The sequence below is a fragment of the Mustelus asterias genome, chromosome 22, assembly GCF_964213995.1.
Source record: "Mustelus asterias chromosome 22, sMusAst1.hap1.1, whole genome shotgun sequence".
NCBI lineage: Eukaryota > Metazoa > Chordata > Chondrichthyes > Carcharhiniformes > Triakidae > Mustelus > Mustelus asterias.
Window position 1 is genome coordinate 25,253,159 of NC_135822.1, and position 9,169 is coordinate 25,262,327.

Below are 9,169 nucleotides of genomic sequence, written 5' to 3' on the forward strand. Positions count from 1 at the left end.
ATATGTACCCGCTAATCCCTCTAAACTATGCATCTCAGGACACTAAGGGGCAATTTTAGCATGGCCAATCAATCTAACCCGCACATCTTTGGACTGTGGGAGGAAACCGGAGCACCCGGAGGAAACCCACGCAGACACGAGGAGAATGTGCAAACTCCACACAGACATTGACCCAAGCCGGGAATCGAACCCAGGTCCCTGGAGCTGTGAAGCAGCAGTGCTAACCACTGTGCTACCGTGCCGCCCTGTTTGGAATTTTTTTCACTGGATGGTTTATATGTGTGATTGGTAGGTTTCGCTGCTTTTCAAAGCTGAAAAGGTGCCACAGAATAAAACATTCCTAATTCTGCATTGAATTGACTTCCTTTCTAAGAGAGGCTACTGAATGAGTGTTGTAAAAAATGGACTGTCTTCTGAGGTTGGGACCAAAGAAAGCTTCACCTTGCATTTATCCCTCGCTAACTGTTTGGTGGAACACTGTAGAGAGAGCTTTACTGTGTAGCTAATGATCCTATTCTTAAACTTAAGAACTTGATGCCGATATTGGTGTCCAAACTAGAAAATATTCCATTCCTCAGCAACATCCCTTGCTTTGAAAAATCACAGCATCAAAAAAGCTTAATAATTACAAACCTGTTACAAACCAACTACAAGCTCTGACGAAGGGTCATCCAGACTCGAAACGTTGGCTCTATTCCCTCCCCACAGATGCTGTCAGACCTGCTGAGATTTTCCAGCATTTTCTGTTTTTGTTTCAGATTCCGGCATCCGCAGTATTTTGCTTTTTAACAAACCTGTAGTTCTGTTCCTTCACACGTAATGACAGAGCATTTCACCTGCTCATTGAGTATCGGTGCATAGAAACGGAATTGTGCTCCTTCTAAACCAGCACACAAGTTAATGCCATTGGGATGGTGGGAAGGAGGAGAGAGGGAATGGGGGCCCAAGACAAACGGAGCTTTGCTCTCTAAAATAGCTTGCTCCTCAATGGACCGGTGAGGCAGCCCCTCACAATAAAGGTACACATTCAACCTGGGGAAATACGAAAGCTGATAAGGCTGGGGTTAGGCTGTGAGTCGAACAACAGAAAAAAGGATCCTGAGACTATGGGGACGATTTTCCCACTTCACCACACCTGGCATAGATCGTGCCAATCCTGGAAAATAGCGTGCGGGCCTAAAAATCGGTTTTGCATGGAGCGGTTTGCAATCATCCCGGCCTCTTTCTAATGGCATAAACCAGATCGCGCACAGAAAGAGTGCAGAGCTGATTTGCATGAGATTGATTGGATTTCAGTCTCATTAGTGAGCGTGGCACGCAATCGTCCCCCCTCTTCCGGGATGTTCCCACCTCTCCAGCGGGATGTCGCATGACCGGGAATCACTACCAGTCCCTTGAAGTGTGGTTTAGGCGCAACAGTTGCGAGGGTGAGCAAGGAGGTGAATACCGCTTAGCATCAATCTCCAGGCTGCAAGAGGCCGGGTCAGCCATTGTCATGGTGCGAAGTGGGGGGGAGCCTTCAAAGGTACAGGGCCTTGGAGGACCTCGGGCTGGGTCGGGGGCTCCTCAGGTCTGTGGGTCACAGCAGGGTCAGGGTTCCTGAGGTCTGGGGTCATCGCTGGGTTAGGGTTCTCCCTGACTGCTGAAAGACCTCGAGGGGTTTAATGTGAGGTTGAGTTTAAATCCCACGAACGTTGCACTGTTTACCCTGCTCCACATCTGCTGTGGAGAAGCCGGCGTTGGACTGGGGTAAACACAGTAAGAAATCTCACAACACCAGGTTAAAGTCCACTAGCTTTCGGAACTGGCTGTTCCTTCGTCAGGTGGGTGGGAGTTCAGGTGGGTGAGAACTCCCACCCACCCGACGAAGGAACAGCCAGTTCCGAAAGCTAGTGGCGTTTGCTACAAATAAACCTGTTGGACTTTAACCTGGTGTTGTGAGATTTCTTACTGTGTTTACCCATCTGCTGGACAGGCTCTGTGGTTTACTGAGGACATTCCATCCCAAGCTCCACTAACAGTCACAAGCATCAGGCCTGGCAGCTGTCGCCCCCATCAAGGGAGCTCTGCAGATGTTAACACGGGTCCTCACACTGCACAGACTCTGCAGTGCTCCCTACAATGGGCATCCATTGCATGAAAGTGCTTCTCTACCATCTGTCTGAACTGCACACCATGTCTGGAAGCCACTTTGCACCATATATCAAGGTAGGTGCATACAGGTTGATACTGCACAGATTCCTCAATGAGGATGTTCCCAAATTCACCCTTATGCCTTACGTGAGTGCCAGAACGCTAAGCCCAGTCTGCCTCATGCTGCCACCATTGGTCTGTAGTATCAGAGGTCCACATCCAGAGGGACAGCTTTGCATGCAACTGCACTGGGGTGCAGAAGACATTCTGCTGCATCATGTGAAGAGAGCGTCCTGTGACCATGTGGGGCATGGGCAGTGCCTAGGGCCGCTGAGGCAATGATGTGATAACGTTCAGCGGCCAATTGAGGTGGCGTGTGGCACTGGGGCTGGTGTAGGATTGTCAGCTTCCAGAATCATGAGGACACGGGGTGCTGGCAGGGGTTGAGGGCCCAGGATGGATAACCTTACAGACCATCTACTCGCCCCCCCCCCCCCCCCCCCCCGCCTCCCCCAAACCCGAGATTCAGCCAGTAGAGTTGGCAGTAATTCTCGTTGCTGCTATAGTAACTGACAGACGTCACCACCTGCGGCAAGGCCAACCCAGGCCATAGGCCGCCCCAGAACAACAGGGGGCCGCTGGTCAGGATTACGGCTAGCTGCCCATCGGCCCATGGAGGGGGCCAGAAGACAGTGAAGAAGGAGACCTTGACTGTACAGGTCCCGCATGTCCTATAACGAGCTGCTGGACACCATGTGCCACCGAAGACTCCGCCTGAGCAAGGAGACAGTGCAGCACCCGTGCCACATCCTTGCAAACCTGGCACCTCGTGGGGGAGGAGGACACCCGCTCCCGGTGGCCGTGAAGGTCACAGCAGCCCTGAACTTCTACACCCACTGGATCATTCCAAGGTTCAAGCGGGGACTTGTGCGGCATGTCCCAGTCATCAGCCCACAAGTGCATCCAGGTCACAGATGCCCTGTATGCCCAGGCATCCCACTACATCCATTTTGACCCATGCCAGGCCTAACAACATATCCACATTGCAGACTTCACCACCATTGCCACTATGCCTCAGGTGCAGGGGACTATAGATGGCATGCATGTTGTCCTGCAGGCCCCATGGAATCAGGGTTAAGTGGGTGATGAGGATGCCATTCCAGGCTGTCGGTGCATCTCGGCCTCCATAGCCCTCACTTCTAGGACTGCTTGGGGGGCTGGAGGAGAATGGACCAAAGGATTACAGACGGAGGCGTCTCACATCAGTAGTGGGAGGACTGTTGGAGAAACCTCAGAAGGACAGCATTTGGCCCCACTTGGAAAGGTGTGGGTCGCTTAGGGATAGTCAGCATGGCTTTGGCACTTCGAAAAAGTGATTGAGTGTCTGGATGAGGGATGCACAGTTGATGTAGTTCATATGGCTTTCAGCATAGCCTTGACAAAGTCCCACATAGGGACTAACTGAGCCCTGTTGAAGCACATGGAAGTCAGGGAAACTCGGCAAGATGGATCCGAAATTGGCTTAGTAACAGGATATGAAGGGTGGTGGCAGCAGGCTGTTCAAGTACTGGAGGCTGGTGTCCAGTGACATGCCACAAGGTTCAGTACTGGATCTCGTATTGTTTATATATACATAAATGATATAGGTGATAATGTGGGGGGATGGTCAGTGAGTTTGCAAATGACACCAAGGTTGGTAAGGTGGTTCGTGGTGAAGACAGTGGTCATAGGATAGGTCACAGGAACATATAGGCAAGTTGGTCAGTTGGACAGGGCGAGGGTGGTATTTTACCTTGATAGGTACGAGGTCATGCACTTCGGAAGAGTAACAAGACAGGGGTGTATGTAATGAATGGCATGACACCGGGCAGCTCAGTGGAACGGATTGATCTTGGGGTACTAATTCACAGATCCCTGATGGCATAGGGCAGGTTAATAGAGTGGTTGCAAAGGCATATGAGACACTTGCGTTCATCAGTCATGGCATGGAGTACAAGAGCAGTAAGGTTATGTTGGAGCTGTACAGAATATTGATTAGGCTACAGCTGGTGTAGTGTGTGTGCAGTTCTGGTCACCTCACTATAGGAAAGGTGCAGTTGCATCAGAAGAAATACTGCAGGGGGTCATCGGGACCTGCCTGGGATGGAGCATTTGAGCTATAAGGAGAGATGGGATGGGTTTGGATTGTTGTCTTTAGTGCAGAGAAAGCTGAAGGGGGGACATGATTGAGATGCATGAGTTCATGAGGGGTAAGGACAAGGTGAATGGGAAGCAGCTGATTTCCTTGGTTGAGGGGTCAATCACGTGAGGGTAAGGAGCAGGAGTCTCAGAAGGGATTTGAGAGAAAGCTTTGCATTCAGTAGGTGGCGAGGATCTGAATGCACTGCCTGGAATGGTAGTGGAGGTCGGTTACCCTACAACCCTTTGGATTTGGATGAACGCTTGGAATACTACTGTATTTAGGGACATGGCACTGTTGCTGGAAAATTGTATTAATGCGACTTCAGAGGTAGTTATCGTCGGTGCAGACTCGATGAGCCAAAGGACCTTTTCCGTGCTGTATAATGCATTCTGTCTCTATGGGTACAGGTGGGTTACGAAACTCCCTGTGGGAGATGGCTCACAGAAAGAGGTATCGTGGCTTTGGGGTGTAATATCCTTTAATTGTTATCCTGTACAGTGCATACTATCCTATCCCTGACTACAGTGTCTGCCTTTACCCGTGCCTTCTTAGAGACCCTACAACTTCTTAATAATAGAGTCATAGAGGTATTCAGCATGGCCCTTTGGCCCAACTTGTCCATGCTGCCCAGTTTTTACTATTAAGCTAGTCCCAATTGCCCACGTTTGGCCTATATCCCTCTATGCCAATCTTACTGTCTAAATGTTTTTTAAAAGACAATATTATACCCGCTTCTACTACCACCTCTGGCAGCTCGTTCCAGACACTCACCATCCTGTGTGTGAAAAAATTGCACCTCTTGTACCTCTCCCCTCACACTTTAAACCTATGCCCTCTAGTTTTAGACTCCCCTATCTTTGGGAAAAGATGTTGACTATCTACCTTATCTATGCCTCTCATTATTTTATAACCTCTATAAGATCACCCCTATGCCTCTTACGCTCCAGGGAAAAATGTCCCAGTCTATTCAGCCTCTCCGTTCAACTCAAATCAAGTCCTGGTAGCATCCTAGTAAATCTTTTCTGCACTCTTTCTAATTTAATAATATCCTTTCTATAATCGGGTGACCAGAACTGTACACAATATGACAAGTGTGACCTTACCAATGTCTTGTACAACTTCAACAAGACGTCCCAACTCCTATATTCAATATTATGATCAATGAAACTAAGCATGCCGAATGCCTTCTTCACCACCCTGTCCACATATGACTCCACTTTCAAGGAGATATGAACCTGCACCCCTAGATCTCTTTATTTTCCAACTCTCCCCAAAAACCTACCATTAACTGAGTAAGTCCTGCCCTGGTTCGATCTACCAAAATGCATCACCTCGCATTTATCTAAATTAAACTCCATCTGCCATTCATCAGCCCACAGGCCCAATTGATCAAGATCCCATTGCAATCCGAGCTAACCTTCTTCACTGTCCACTATGCCACCAATCTTGATGTCATCTGCAAACTTACTAACCATGCCTCCTATATTCTCATCCAAATCATTAATATAAATGATAAATAACTGAGGACCCAGGAATGATCCCTGAGGCACACCGCTGGCTACAGGCCTCCGGTTTGAAAAACAACCCTCTACAAACATCTTCTGTTTTCTGTCATCAAGCTAATTTTGTATCCAATTGACTACCACACCCTGTATCCTGTGAGATTTAACCTTATGCAACAACCTACCATGAGGTACCCTGTCAAAGGCCTTGCTAAAGTCCATGTAGATAACGCCAACTGCATTGCCCTCATCTACCTTCCTGGTTACCCCTTCAAAAAACTCAATCAAATTCGTGAGACATGATTTTCCACTCACAAAGCCAGCCTGACTGTCCCTAATCAGTCCTTGCCCCTGGACTATCTCTCAGGATACCTTCTAACAACTTACCTACTACAGATGTTAGTCTCACCGGCCTGTAGTTCCCAGGCTTTTCTCTGCAGCCCTTCTTAAACAAAGGCACAACATTTGCCACTCTCCAATCTTCAAGCACCTCACCTGTGGCTGTTAGGGGACTCTAACAGTTCCCTCTGCTAGGGGACCCGCAATTTCCTCCCTAGCCTTAATCTTAGTCTAGCACTACGTCTAGATGATTCCCCAGGGTGCACATCGGAGGTGGAGGCAGTCCACTGTGTCCCATGCCCCTTGATGCCCTTGGTGGACATCCCCTGAAGGCCGGGACCTGGGGAGCCTCAGCCCACTTTCGGGTATCATGAATGGAGCAATGCAACCCTTTTCAGCCCACTGCCCGTGAGATGCACCGGTGTCAGGAAGGTGCAATTCAGAAGGTCTGGAGACTTCCGGAGTCTCCTGGGTGGTCCCCAGTGCTTCCTCCTCCCAGGTAATGTTCCTGGGTTTGAATCCCACCACAGTAGAAGGTTAACTAATGTCTTTATTCTTAAATACCCCCTAAAATGGCACTTAAGAATGGGTAATAAATGCTGGCCAACATCCCATAAATGAATTAAAAAAATATTTTGTGGCAGTGCAAGTGGAGTGGGAATTTTAAAGACAGTGATTGGTCGATACAAGAGTTTGTGTTTCCATTATTGACTCATATCAGGATCTGACATTAATTTCAACATAGACAAAGCACTTATAACATAAGGGACCCGGGTCTCACAGCACCAGGAGCCCTGGTTCGATTCCAACCTTGGGTGAATGTCTGTGTGGAGTTTGCACATTCGCCGTGTGTGTGGGTTTCCTCCAGGTGCTCCGGTTTCCCCCCACAGTCCAAAGATGTGCAGGTTAGGTGGACTGGCTTGCTAAATTGCCCCTTAGTGTCCTAAGATGTGTAGGTTAGATGGACTAGCCATAGTGAATTTGCAGATTTACAGGAATAGGGCAGAGGACGATGGCCTGGGTAAGACACTGTCAAAAAGTTGGTGCAGACTTGATGGGCCAAATGGCCTCCTTCTGCACTGTAGGGATTCTATGAACACTCAGGTATAACAATACTTGGGATATTTATTTCCAGTGTTAAAACTTTTCACAATACATGAAGCAGTTTCAAGTTTCTCTAACATTAAAATCACACTAAAAATACATTTTCCCATTTGCTTTTGTACGTCAATATAGAGCTGAGATTATTGAAATTTTCATTTCATCCTGCCCTGCCCCAGTCTAGCTCAAGCCTTGGCAAAAAAGCAGAATCCCATACTTTTAAAAAATCTTTCACGGGATGAGCATTGTTGGAGCTGCACTTCTCCAGGCAAGTGGAGAGTATTCATCACATTCCTGACTTGTGCCTTGCAGGTGGTGGACAGACTTTGGGGAGTCAGAAGATGACTTACTCACCAAGGAACTCCCAACTTCTGACCTGCCCTTGTAGCTAAGTATTTATAGTGCTGGTCCAGTTCAGTTTCTGGTCAATGGCAACCCCCAGGTGGTGGATAGTGGGGCATTCAGCAGTGGTAATATCATTGAAAGTCATGGGGAGACAGTTGGATTTTCTTTTGTTGTAGGTGGTCATTGCCTGGCACATGTGGCACAAATGTGACTTGCAACTTATCAGCCCATCATTGAGTAGAATCACAGATTCTCTACAGTGCAGGGAGGCCATTCAGCCCATCAAGCCTGCACCGACAACAATCCCACCCATCCCCGTAACCCCATACATATGCCTGAATGTTGTCCAGGTCTTGCTGCATATGGGTAATACTTCAATATCTCAGAAGCTGTGAATGGTGAACATTGTGTTAGCATCAGTGATCATCTGACCTTACGGAGGGAAGGTCATTAATGAAGCAGTTGAAGATGTTTGGGCTTAGGACACTACCCTGAGGAACTCTTGCAGTGATGCCCTGGGACTGCGATGACTGACCTCCAACAACCACAGCCCATTGTTGACAGCAGGATATTTTATCTTAATGCAGAGAACTGATCTGCTGTGTGTGGTCAGGAATATCTTTGCTGGTCTATTCCTTGCCGTGAACCGTGATGGACAAATTTTTTCCTCGGTACATTTAATGTTGTGGCGGAGATGGCAGTTCCTTCTTAACCACTCCTGACTAAAGATTCACAGTTTCATAACATACTTGTTACCTCAATACGAATGGTCCTCAATTTAACAGATTATAGGTTAGCACCTTCATACGTTTAGCCTCCTCATCTGCCCTCTCTCCAAATGCATGTCTATGCATTACATCTATCATTCTCTCTCCCTTAGTGTTTGTTAATTTTCCCAATGTTCTGGTATCTCCCTGTATATTATCCTTCTCTGTGCCCTGGCGTTTCCCTTCAATATTCCCTGCTGTCCCACGGTGACCCCATTTATAGGCTCACCCCACCCTAAGGCCGGCCTGTTTACTGAACTCTATCCAAATATTTCCCTGTTTATTGACACTCAGCCCTGCTGTTTCCTTATTCATTGTCTCTCCTTCCCTTGGTATCTCTCTATTTATTGATCATCTGTCCTTTCGTTCCTGCAGAGGGAACCTGGTGTCCCTCCATTATTACCCCTCCGTTTATTGGCCGTCCATCAATTGATCAGTGTATTGGCGTCTCTGGGCTCCATTAACCCTCTCTGTATCTATTGATCCATGCATTGTTTGAGCGCGCCTGGCGGACCCTGCCTCGTCTCCATGATGGCGGCGGGAGGCGAGTCCGCGGCCTCCTTCTACCCCCTCTGCCTCAGAGCGCCCTTTCCTTCAGTCACTTTCTGAGGCGCGCTGCCAGCTCCCCCCCCCACTCCAGTCTAAACCTCACCTTTCTCTCTCCTCACGGGCTGTTGCTTGGGTCCCGGCTCGATTTCCCCCCGCCCTCTCTTGGGCCTGCTATCGAGGTTTGTCGCGCTCGCCGTGCCGCTGCTTCGGGCTAGCTGGGCCCTACCGCCGCTGCCGCCATCTTTTCACTC

The 9,169-nt window shown here is 48.6% G+C and overlaps 1 protein-coding gene across 3 annotated transcripts in view; it reads right to left on the reverse strand.

The window, feature by feature from the left end:
• The window catches only part of zbtb17 (zinc finger and BTB domain containing 17), a 37,449-nt gene extending 28,286 nt beyond the window's left edge, over positions 1-9,163 (reverse strand). For 2 of the 3 annotated variants that reach the window (XM_078238998.1, XM_078238997.1), the window contains exon 1: positions 9,022-9,149. The gene's annotated coding sequence lies outside the window, so the exon portion shown is untranslated. Of the gene's footprint in view, positions 1-9,021 lie in introns of all 3 variants that reach the window. The other variant, XM_078238996.1, reaches the window with a different exon arrangement.
• Between the last annotated feature and the right edge of the window lie 6 nt (positions 9,164-9,169).